Source organism: Mus musculus, chromosome 2 (assembly GCF_000001635.26).
Source record: "Mus musculus strain C57BL/6J chromosome 2, GRCm38.p6 C57BL/6J".
Classification (NCBI taxonomy): Eukaryota; Metazoa; Chordata; class Mammalia; order Rodentia; family Muridae; genus Mus; species Mus musculus.
Window position 1 is genome coordinate 164,118,911 of NC_000068.7, and position 12,232 is coordinate 164,131,142.

Sequence of the window (12,232 nt, forward strand, 5' to 3'; positions counted from 1 at the left end):
CCAGAGCAACCGTTTGTCAGGCAGATTCAAAGATCCCGCAGTGGAGACCTTTCCCCTTGAGGTTCACAGGAATCCCTTGCCTGGAGGTGACTTGATATACTTTATATTTTGAAACTTGTATTCTGGCGCCTCTGTTAACATGTAGCAGGAAGAACTTGGCTGCAGTGTTTTTTACTGTACAAAGGAGGCCATAAGCAGGAGCCCCTGCTGCCGTTCCTCTTGCAGGGCCTTGGCATGTATCTTCTGAATACTGATGCTGAGTGCTGCTTAGAGCGCTCTGCCTGCTATGTGAGGCAGTGTAGATCACAAGCTTTGAATTGTGCCGCTCGCTCCTTCATGTTGCCTGTGGAGTTGTCTTCAGTGTATTTGTAAGATTGATTTTCTTAGTTTACTGGTTCTTTCAGCAAGCCTGTTTGAATTTCAGTCAGGCAATCACATCATTATTGCCACACAGTCTGTAAGAGCTCTTACATCTGTCCTCTTGTCTGCTTCTTCATTTTCAGATGCCCTCGAGCTAGTACTCTTGAGATTGCAGTCACTGCAATGCTGTCCCCATCTTAGGTCAGTGGTTAGTGTGTGAAGAGCCCCTTTATCTCTGCCCTGGCTTTCTCAAGGTGAGCTGTTGGCTACAGAGAGTCTTGGTCCTCAGAGAGTGAAGAAGGTGACGGCTAGGTTACGGGGAAGTTGGCCCATGAGTGAGCAGGCTAGCAGCTGTCTAGTCTGTGCTGCTCAAAGACTCTGCTGATCCATGCCTGGAGCCGCATCCAGCTCACACAGGCGGCTCTGAGTCAGTGGAATACTACAGAATTTAAATCCGGCTGCTTGTGTTTAAAACTTGAGATATTTTACATAAAATGCTATTTTCCCAGCTTGTCCCAGAAACTTGGCAGATCTGGCCACATGCCTCATTACTACTGGATGATGGCTATTTGAGTTTAGTGGCATCTGCCCTGTTTGAGCGTGACTTTTTCAATTCCCCACCTTATCTGGCCACTTCACTCTTTTCTACTCATAATCTAACCTATCTCACACTTAGAGATACTTGCTATTAGGGCTTTTGTTCCAAATCCAAATCCAAATATTGGATTTATATATGACCGAGCCAACCTGACCTGATATAAATTTCCCTGTTTTTACCTTCAGGATGCCAGGATAATTTGTTAAAGAAACATGCAATACAGTGTGCATGTGGAGGAAGAAATACATGCACACCGCAGTATACACGTGGGGGTCAGGACAGTGCATGGGTTTGAGTCTCTCCTTCCACTGTGTAGGTCCCCGAGACCCAGTACAAGAGCATAGGCTTGGTGACAGCTGCCTTTACCCACTGAGCCATCTTGCCAGCCTGAGAATTCTATCTCTTTCTTTCTTTCTTTCTATCTATCTATCTATCTATCTATTTATTTATTTATTTCGGTTTTTCGAGACAGGGTTTCTCTGGCTGTCCTGGAACTTACTCTGTAGGCCAGGCTGGCCTCGAACTCAGAAATCCGCCTGCCTCTGCCTCCCAAGTGCTGGGATTACTGGCATGTGCCACCACTGCCCAGCCTAGAATTCTATTTTTAGAAAAGATATTTTTTATGTGTGGATCGGTGTGAGTATGTGCACATGAATACAGTGCCTACAGAGACCAGAACATGAGATGTCCTGGAATTGGAATTACAGGCAGTTGTGAGCTGTCTGATATGGGTGCTGAGAGATGAACTCAGGTTGTCTGTAAGAGCTTACATACTCTTAACTATCAAGCTGTTTCTCCAGTCCCTACAGAACTCATTCTTTAAAATTCTCTTTTAAGGGCATTTCATAGTTGAGTAATGAAAGAAGGTGGGATTAAGATGTACATGAAGTAATTCTAAAGATCAAGGGCAAACTGTCTCTAAGGCCTCCATATTGAGGCCTTATCACAGTCCTGAAGCATGGATTTGGAGGTAGTCTAAAAGATGGCTCACAGTGCACCAGCAGTTGACCAGGAGATACTGAACTAGAATCTGAGGACAGCACCAGGTGGTGCCTCAGCCTGCCCCTTGGTGACACTAAGCCATGAAGTCTGACCTAAAAGATGTCAGAGTGTAGTATAGCATACGAGTTTCTGTTTTTCTTACTAGTTACCATAATGGCAGAGGCCCACTGCATTGTGGGAAGCCTCCCTGGACAATCTCATTGCAAGCTTAGGAGATGAATCTGTGCGGCTAACTAACATGTTCCCTCAGCAGCCTCAGAGAGAGGCTCTCTAATTCTAGACAAGCAGTATTTAATTTTAAGAATGATACCCTCTTTTCTCCTGTGAAGGCCATTACTTTTTTCAGAATGAACTTTTTGCCCAAGCTGGAAAATAGGAAATAATTTAATCAGAAGTGACAGAACTTGATATTAAAAAACCTTTATATTTTCATCTGAAATTGAATACTTATCCCATTTCTAAAATTGAATTGCCTTATTTACCAAGTTGAAAGAAAATGATTCCCTGTAGTGTTTAAGATATGTAGTGATTACTAAAAAACAGCACTTAGAAATGAAAAAAAAAGAAAAAATCACTTTAAAAGTGATATTTCTATAAACAGATCACAGTTTTGAAGAGAATATTCCTTTTTTGAGAACTCACACGTTCTCATTTTGCTATTCCTGATTCTACAAAAAGCTTTAAATTTAAATCCAGTTTGGTTCATGAATCTTCAAAAGCAAAACCCCACCCCTGCAATCCTTGAGTTTAACAAAGCCCCACCCCTGTAGTACTTGAGTTTAGGATGATTTGCCAGCCCAGAGTAGATGCACAAGACCGTCTGCGTTTTCATTTGAGTTCATAATGAGAGAAACAAACATAAACCCAGTAAGTTCAATAAATAAAACCAGTTAAGATACAACAGTGGCTAATTTTGTAAAGCATGGTAAAGAGAAAACATGGGCCAGGAGGTGGTGGCGCACGCCTTTAATCCCAGCACTCAGGAGGCAGAGGCAGGCGGATTTCTGAGTTTGAGGCCAGCCTGGTCTACAGAGTGAGTTCCAGGACAGCTAGGGCTACACAGAGAAACCCTGTCTCAAAAAACAAACAAACAAACAAACAAACAAGCAAACAAAAAGAGAAAACGTGGAGGAGGCCTTGTATAGACAGAACAATCAGTAAGACACGAAGAACCACAAGCTATTGGAAGGAGAGGAGGCTCTTCATAGACTGAGCGGTACGCAGACACAGCTGAGTGTATAAGGAAGGAGTGAAGTGCCTGGAAATCACAGTAAATGTGATTAAAAGTACCTGTGTTCTAAGAGTATCTAAAAGACTAATCTAAATTCAAAGTAGAGAAATAGAAAAAGATAAACCATGAAAACACTCAAACTGAGGTAGAAACTGGGTGTGCGCTGTGCCTCTGTAGGAGGAGGGAAGCCTGGGAGGCTGGTGTGAACTTTGGAATGGCTGAATACTCATGACTAGGGACTGAGGGAGCATGGAGACCGGGATGTACAACCAGACTCTATGTCCTTTGTCCCTCCCTCCGTCAGGGTAAGGGAATTGGCTCTTTGGGCAGATGTCAACTGATTTCACTCATTCCTAAGGAATGCTGGCTTTTATCTAAACACCAACACCTACCCCCCCACCCCCACCCCCACCCCAATAGTCTAGGTTGAGATAGGCCTAGATTCAATTTTGGACCTAGTTGATGGGCCTGCGTTTTGTGGGGGCATGAAGTACCCTTTAGACCTGATAGGAACATATAGAATACAACAACAAAAAGTGATACTCTGGAAGATGTATAATTTTAGGTTCCTAAAAAAAGACTGTAGCTAAAGCATTAAATAGAATAACAATAAGAGCAAAATTTAATAAAATGGAAACAATATCAATCCATAAAACAAGTCAGTTTCGGGCTGGTGAGATGGCTCAGTGGGTAAGAGCACCCGACTGCTTTTCCGAAGGTCTGAAGTTCAAATCCCAGCAACTACATGGTGGCTCACAACCACCTGTAACGAGATCTGACTCCTTCTTCTGGAGTGTCTGAAGACAGCTACAGTGTACTTACATGTAATAAATAAATAAATCTGGAGTGTCTGAAGACAGCTACAGAGTACTTACATGTAATAAATCAATCAATCAATCTTAAAAAAAAAAAAGGTCAGTTTCTGGGAGGGACTTGGCTTTGATTGAGTTTAAAAGGGTTTTATAATGGCCCATCCTAACCATCTTTCCTGCAAGACCACTCTAGACTTTTCTAATAAAATTCGGTGGAAAAGTTCTTATAAAACATCCCGGGGAGTTGTAGCTTAGTGTTAGAGTGCTTAGTATAGCCTCAACCTGTCTAACTAGCATGAAACTCTGGCTTCAGGCCCCACCACTACATGCAAAACAAAACCAAAATTAGGGGAAAAAAGGTTGCTATAAGAAACACCATGACGAGCCATGGGAAACTGGCAAGTGGAGGCCCAGTTTGATTGATGCTAGCCTGGACTACCTGGCAAGCCCTTCTTAGCTAAGCAGGAAACATGGTGGGCAGGCAGGCCGCTCAGGAAAAAGAACCCTCAGCAAGAGCCTAGGGAGGGTGCCCGGAGGTCTCACCTGAAGAGTTTCACTTTTGTTTTTTAAATAAAGATTTATTTTTATATGTGTGTGTGTTTTGACTACATGTGTGTCTAAGCACCACATGTGTTCAGTGCCTGAAGAGGTCAGAAGAGGGCGTCAGATCCTGCAGAACTGAACCTGGGTCCTCTGGAAGAACAGCCAGCACTCTTAACCACTGAGCCATCTAGCCAGCCCCTTCTTAGCTTCTTGAGCTAAGTTCCGGCTTGATGTATAGCCATGGCTGACCTTGAGCACACAATCCTGCCTCACCATCCCTCATGCTGGATTATAGACATGCTGCACTGTAGCTGGCTGGAAGAGCGTTTTGGAAGGTGATTGGCCTTCTCTAGCTGGAGGAGGAGGAGGGCAAAGGTGGTGTGAGCTGAGACAGGCAGGTGAGGGTAGTGTGGACCGCACACAGTCGTGTCTGCAGTGTGGAGTGTGAGCAAACAGGAAGACAGGAGAGCCCTCAGGTGAAGTCATCGAGTATACAGCGTGCCGTCCTCCCCCAGCAGATTTCCCTGTCTCGGATTCCTCCTGGGTGTTTGGAGGACTTAAAAGTAGACTCCTAAAGCAACCCAGGGCAGAGCTCTCTGAAGTCCTGTGATAAGTGGCTCACTGGGGGTTAAAACCAACTGTTAGTTCAAAATTAATTTTATGGAAGTACCAGAACCTGAACATTGATGGCTCAGAGTTTCTAGATAATTAGAAGCCAGTAATTGGCTATTTGTAGAATAGGAAGATAAATTTTAGTCCTGAGTTTTCCCCAAGGATGTTTTGAAACTTTAGCTTAGCCATTTTTATCTAGATCAGGGCACTGACCCTGATGGTGAATTGAGATTTCTCTGGGGTTTTATGGGAGACTTTACAGGATTGTCGCTCACCGGGTCTTCATCAAGTTTCACAGTTTGCTTTAACTCTGTATACGCCTTAGAAATCAGACACTGGCTGGGAGCGAGACTTAGCATTGTCTCAGTGACTTTGTGGCAGAGATGCTTTGGGTATCCGTACTTAATACTGTCAAAGGCACATTGTGGTGTTTTCTGGGAACCCAGGTAATGTGCAATTTAAGCCTTTATCTGCTGTTTTATGGAGATCAAAGAATATTCTAAAGCATTGTGTTTGAGCTTATTTTCTACCTTCTTCAGAAAGAATTTTAAAAGTTAGCTCATTTTCTTAAACACACCAGTCTCTGAGGTAAGATAAAATCTAGTGAGTACTGTCATGATCTAGTTACAGCAGCCAGTTTACTCTTGTTGAGCCCTTCATCCCCCATTCTCCATCTCTCATCCTTGGCTTGTGTCAAGTAAATCAAGGCAGGTATATATTATATTATCTCTAAATATTTTACAGATGTGTGTATGTGTGTGTAAGAATAATAGAAGATCTTTATATAAAAAGATTTAAAGACTCCTTTAATACAGTAACTCAAGATACCTTTAAAATTAAAAACAATATTTATTTAATGTCATAAAGTACTATTTACTGTTTAGTTTTCTCCAATAATGCCTTTCAAAGTTTGTTTTAGAACCCCAACAAGATTATTGTGTGGCATTTGGTTGCTGTATTAATTGGGGTTCTCTAAATGAATAGATTTGATAGACTGATCACATATATATATATATATATATATATATATATATATATATATATATATATACTGCACATGTGTGTGCAGTTTTTCCTCCCTCCTCTCTCCAACCCCCCACTTCCCAACTCTCCCGGGATCCACCCCATCCTCCTCCCCTCCCTTCCCCTCCCCTCCCTTCCAGGGACATGGACCAAATATGGCATAACAAGCTACAGTAAGACCAGGCACATATTCTCAAGTCAAAGCTGGATAAGGCAACCCAGTAGGAAAAAAGGGTCCCAAAGGCAGGCAAGAGAGTCAGACAGCCTGGCTCTCACTGTTAGGGCTCCCACAATAACACCAAGCTACACAACTACAGCATATATGCTAAGGACCTAGGTCAGAGCCATTCAGGCTCCCTGATGTCGGTGAGCTCACTTGGGTCTCTCTCATTGGTTCTGTGGTTCTCAGTTGTTACAGTGTCCTTGATCCCTCTGGCTCCTCCAGTCCTCCCCCCCTTCCCCAGCTCCATCTAATGTGCGGCTGTGGGATCCTGCATCCGCTCCCATCAGTTGCTGCATGAAGTCTCTGGTTTCATTGATGATGATTATGCTAGGCTCCTGCCCCAGCACATCCTGCAGGCATGACAAACTGTAGGTTGGTGTCCCAGTCCCTCCATTGGGGACTTTGCCAGGTAACAGAGAATCCATGTCCACTCTAGGAGTCTGCTCTAGTGTCACCCGTGTAGATTTCATGGAATTCCCAATACACTAGGCTTCTACCTCACTCCTGAAATGTTGTGTGGGTTGTATCTGTTAATACTTGACAAAATTCGAAACTAAAACAGATAAGATTAAACCTCAGTTTTAGCCCCCTTGCTTAGCAGAGGCAAGGCCCTTAATTTGAAGTACCCTCTACCCCCAAACCCCAATTTTAAGAATCTCTTCTTATTCTAAAGCAGAATAAAATGACTTATTGGTTCATTTAAAATAGTGGTAAATTTGTTATGCATTAATAAAGTTTTTTTATGAAAAAATAATATTCCATTCTATAACAAAAATGTGTCCCAGTGACAGTGTGAGCTTGTTTTCAAATCCGTGTGAGTGGGAGACAGCTAGATTACTATATGAGCATTGGCATTCAGTCTGTCAGACGTTGTTCTGTGTGAAGAATGTTGGGCCAAACAAAGCTGTGCCATTGGAAGAGGGAGGTGGACCTCAGTAGCTTGTTCAGATATTTTTGCTTAATAGCTTGCAGATATTTTTCTTCAACTGTGTATGCGGGATTTTTTTACTTTTGAAAGAGATTTTTTATTTTTAGTTCCACGCATATGTGTATGTGTGTACGTATGTGATTGCGGGTGCAGGCGTAGGCAGAGGTAGGAGAGGGTGTTGGGTCTTCAGGACCTGGAATTACAGGTGGTTGTGAACTGCTTGACTTTGGTGCTGGGACTTGAACTTGGGTCCTCTGAAAGACCCACAAGTGCTTCTGGCTGCTGAGCCAGCTCTTCCGCCCCATCAGTGGTGGTCCCTTAAAGGTAAGCTATAGAATCTGAGACTCAGTGAGCTCCCGTACGCCTATGGAAACCATCTGCGTTTGCATAGAAGGTTTGCAGGCTTTATGACACCGTGGCTTGGTCATCTGGAAATCATTGGTTTAGTGAGTCACGGAGACCTGCCAAAGCGTTGGCATTTTATTATACAGCGTACGAAGATTGCACTCCTTGCCACTGTAACCAGTCTCAGCACGGAGCGTCTGTAGGGGGAGCTGTCAGACTCACTGTGGCAGAATCAGGCTAAGTTTTGCTTGAAATTACCGTTGGCAGCAAACACTGTCAGCTGTTTTAAGCACCAGACTCACTTTTTCATTTTTAAAGGAAATGTCTGCCAGTGCCCGAGTCTGCCTAACCACAGTTTGTTAATGTTTCTTCAAGTGCAATTGATGTTCCATGGAAAAAGCAGCCGATTGAGCTCCCAGCTCGATTGTGCAAGTGCTTTCCTTAAGACAGCCATTGATTTTAGTTACAAACCCTCCCATTTCATCCTGGGTGCTGCTTTACTGTAATTAAATTAATACTTTCCCCACTTCATCTGAGAATATCCGGAAGGAATGGGTTGTAATTTTTTTTTTTTTTTGAGGCATGTTATTTTATCTTTTAACTGTAGTTTGTAACCATGAAGAACAGAGTAACTGGTAATGCTTGCGTGGTCTCGTTTATTGACTGATAGTAAGATTAGCACTCATACCTCCAATCCTTGATTTGTGCCCCCAGTCCAAGTGTCAGCACAGTGAAGGCAGGCAGGTGAGGTCTTAGGACTAGAGAGATGGTTTGACCTTACAGAGATGCTGAGAGACAACGCCATGGGCTAGAACTGAGGAACTGCAGCTGGGGCTATCGAGCCTTCAGCATTTTGGCAGAGACATCTCATAGTACATATGTGTTCTTCCTCTGGGGGTTGACAGTTGCCTAAGTGCCATTTAACTCAAAGATACAAGATGGTGATATCTGACCACTTCTCCATTTATCATATGAAGGTCCTCAAACAGCAAACATTCCATCAATGATGGAGATATTCCCAGCTGTAATTGATGTAGGAAAGACAGAATTTATGTTAGACTTTCCCCTTTATTTGCTATTTTTCCAAAATAACTATTTGGTCCCCTGCCATTCTACAAACATGACTAATGATTTTTTTAAAGTTTTTTTTTCTTCTATTTCTTTAAAAATTAATTTTTGGTTAGTATACAAAGAAATGCAATCTACTGTGATATTTTCTTTTTTTTTAAAAAAAATTGTGTTTATATGTGTATGCAGCACTTGTGCAGTCAGAGGACAAATGAAGGGAGTAGTCTCTCATTTACCATGTGTGTTCTGGGATGGGAACTCAGGTCTCCAGGCATGGCAGCCAGCCCCTTTGCCCACTGAGCAGTCCTGCAGGTCCTAGTGTGAGATTGTCACACATGCACCCTTCTCCTTGGTTCTGTCCCCCCTTTGTTGTGCTCCCTTCTTCCCTTCCACTCTGGCTGCTCCCCCTCCCCCTCCCCACCAAGTAGTCCTCTTTTTGCCTTCCCCTCTTTCATCCCATCAGGTCCTCTAGGTTACACTCTTGCTCTAAAGTCCTTCCTGCATCTCCGTATCTGTCCTTCTGAGGCCGACTCATTGGCCCGACAGTCAGTCTGTCCCCACAAATGCCTAGCTTCATTCCTCCATGTTTTGTATCTATGCTTGTGTTGGTTCTGGTTCTGGATGCCTGGCTGGCTCTTATCTGGGCTGGCATGGATGGTGCAGCAGTAAGTGCTGATGTACAAGGCGTGATATACGCCTCCTAGGTATATACCCAGAAGTGGACGCAGGGTGGATCATGTGATAGTTCTGGCTTTAGTTTTTAGGGGTGTTTGCTTGTTTGTTTGCTTGTTTGCTTCTGCATTTTTGAGGCAGGGTTTCACTCTAACCCAGGCTAGCCTTAGACTCATGGCAATCCTCTTGCTTCAGCCTGCCAGGTTGTGGTATCACAGGTTAGGGCCAGCAAACACTGATTTTAGTTTTCAGAGGAGCCTTTCAGCTGGTTTACATGGTGGCTGCACCAGTTGGCATCCGTCCCATCCCCCACGGAGGTGGATGAAGATCTTTCTCTGTCCACACCCCCCCCACCCCCCCAGCATTAAGGTGCTACTGGTTGATTTGATTTCTTTCTCTAAAAAAAACCCCTATGTGGTGGGTGTGCCTGGATGTGCCTGGGTGAGTTTATGTGCACCACCTGTGCGCAGGGCTGGAGGAGGCCAGTAGAGAGCCTTGGGTCCCCTGGGACTGCAGTGCGGATAGTCAACCTGCTATCGTATTTTTTCCTTTGAGAACTGTGTGTTCCGTTAACTTGCCCATTTTATTAGAGGATTTATAATCTCGAGCTTTAACTCTTAGAATTGCTTGTAAATCCTAGATAGCAGTCCTCTCTCTGTTGACTATTTAGTTGGCCAAGGCCTTATCCCACTGAAGAGTCTCAACACTCTGCTGGCTTCCTTTGTTGTGCACAAACTTTTTGTCAATCTGGGATGGTTTCCTGAACTCTTAAAGTCTTTCTCAGAAAGTCCCTGGGGTTTTACCAATGAAGACTCAGGACCAGAAGCTGGGGTGAAAGCCTGCGAGCTCAGAGAGGCAGAGAAAGCACCTGGCTGACCTTCCTCCCCAGCCGATGTCCCCGAACAAGTGCCCCTCCCCATCTCAGAACACCTCCTCCAAACCCAGTGTCCCTTCCTTCTGCTTCCGCTGCGTCTCTCTGTCCACCCTCCCCTGCCCCCAAACACCCTACTACTCTGTGGCTTTTTTTTTAATTAGATATTTTTTTAAATTTACATTTAAAATGTTATCCCCTTTCCTGGTTTCCCCTCTGAAAACCCTTTTCCCTTCCCCTTCCCCCTGCTCACCAACCCACCTACTCCCGTTTCCTGGTCCTGGCATTCCCTACACTGGAGCATCGAGCCTTCACAGGACCAAGGCCTCTCCTCCCATTGATGCCCGACTAGGCCATCCTCTGCTCCATATGCAGCTGAAGCTGGCTTTTTTCCTTAATCCTGGGCTCACTTCCTGTCAGCTGGTTGCCTGCTCTGCCTCTTGGTTACTCTTATTTAATCATGTTTACAGTATTCAAGCAGAAAGGTGTGATCAAATAACCTGAAACATGCCTACATCTTGAAGTATTTTGCTTGTTCCATTCCAGACTTTACATTAAAGTCTGAATGAATCTGGTTTCATTCTCTTTGCCTTCCTTCCTTCCTGCCTTCCTTTTGTTTTTTGTATGGATGTGATCTATACCTGTGTACTTTCCCATGTATGTGCATGTGTGCATGGGGTATGCCTGCACACAGTTCTCAAAAGAAAAAAAAAACCAAAACCCCCAAAAAACAAACAAACAAAAAAACCCCACCAATGAACCAGAAATACTTTGCCATATTAGGAAGCAAGGAAGCTCTTGAGAGCTACTTCACATAAACCATATCTCAATAAACCAGTTTTAAAAAGAACTGAGTCACAGTGTTGAAATATTTGCATTTTTACTTGAAATGTGTAAAATGTTCTGAAACTCCTGAATTCATGACGATTAATAACAAGATCATAGCCTAGGACAAAAATGTGGCTTAGTGACAAACTGAGTTGTGCATATGGCCGATGTGAAGGTAGTTCCCAACATGAGCTGTAGGACCAGCTACACCAGCCATTTCTTATCCCTAGGCTCAGTGGGGGAAGGCACAGACACTTGAGACCCTGGAGTCTCTTCTGGAGACGTGTGTGGACTCCCAAGCCTTTGGAGTTGCCTGTGAGAGTCACTGTTCTGTGGGCAGGAAGAATGATGGTCTTAGAGGAAAAACTAGCAAATTAGAGTTATTCAGACAGACTTGAGTTATCAGCAGACATTTTCTAAAAATTTATTCTCACCAAGAATCAAAAGATCTTACTTAAAATTTGGACTTTAAATCTTTAAAGAGATTTTAAATCTTTATAAAGTTATTTTTAATTCACTTTTTAAATTATTGTTTTCCATGTGTGAGTATTTTGCCTCCATGTCTGTCTGTGTACAGTGTCAGTGCCTGATGTCAGTGGAGGCCAGAGGAGGTGTTGAATTCCCTTGGATTTGGAGTTACAGAAATGGCTGTGAGCTGCTCTGTGGGTGTTGGCCTTCAAACCTGGGCCTCTAGAAGAGCAGCCAGTAGTCTTAATCAGTGAGCCAACTCTCCAGCCCTTCACTTTTTAAAAAAAAAAGATGGGGTAATAACATATATCTGTAATTTGAGCACTCAGGAGACTAAGGAAATTCAGAGTTTAAGGCCATTCTGGACTGCACAGCGAGTTTGAGGACAGCCTGGGTCACATAGTGTTATCGGGAAAACATAACGGCCTATCTACATCAAAACACTGATGTGGACCATGGAACAGAATGGGCAGTCTAGAAATGAAGAGCTGCACAGCCTCAGCCACCCGATCCTTAACAAAAGCGAAAGGGACAGCCTCTTAGGAAAACTGAAAGACCATAAAGAACGAGAGGGTGTGCTGGAGAGAGGGCTCCACTGTGAGCGCTTGCGGCACGAGCATGACGTGACGACCTGGGGTTCAGATCCCA

The 12,232-nt window shown here is 43.7% G+C and overlaps 1 protein-coding gene across 3 annotated transcripts in view; it reads left to right on the forward strand.

Moving 5' to 3' along the window:
* The window catches only part of Stk4 (serine/threonine kinase 4), an 81,412-nt gene that overhangs the window by 44,798 nt on the left and 24,382 nt on the right, over positions 1–12,232 (forward strand). The gene's annotated exons all lie outside the window — the stretch shown is intronic.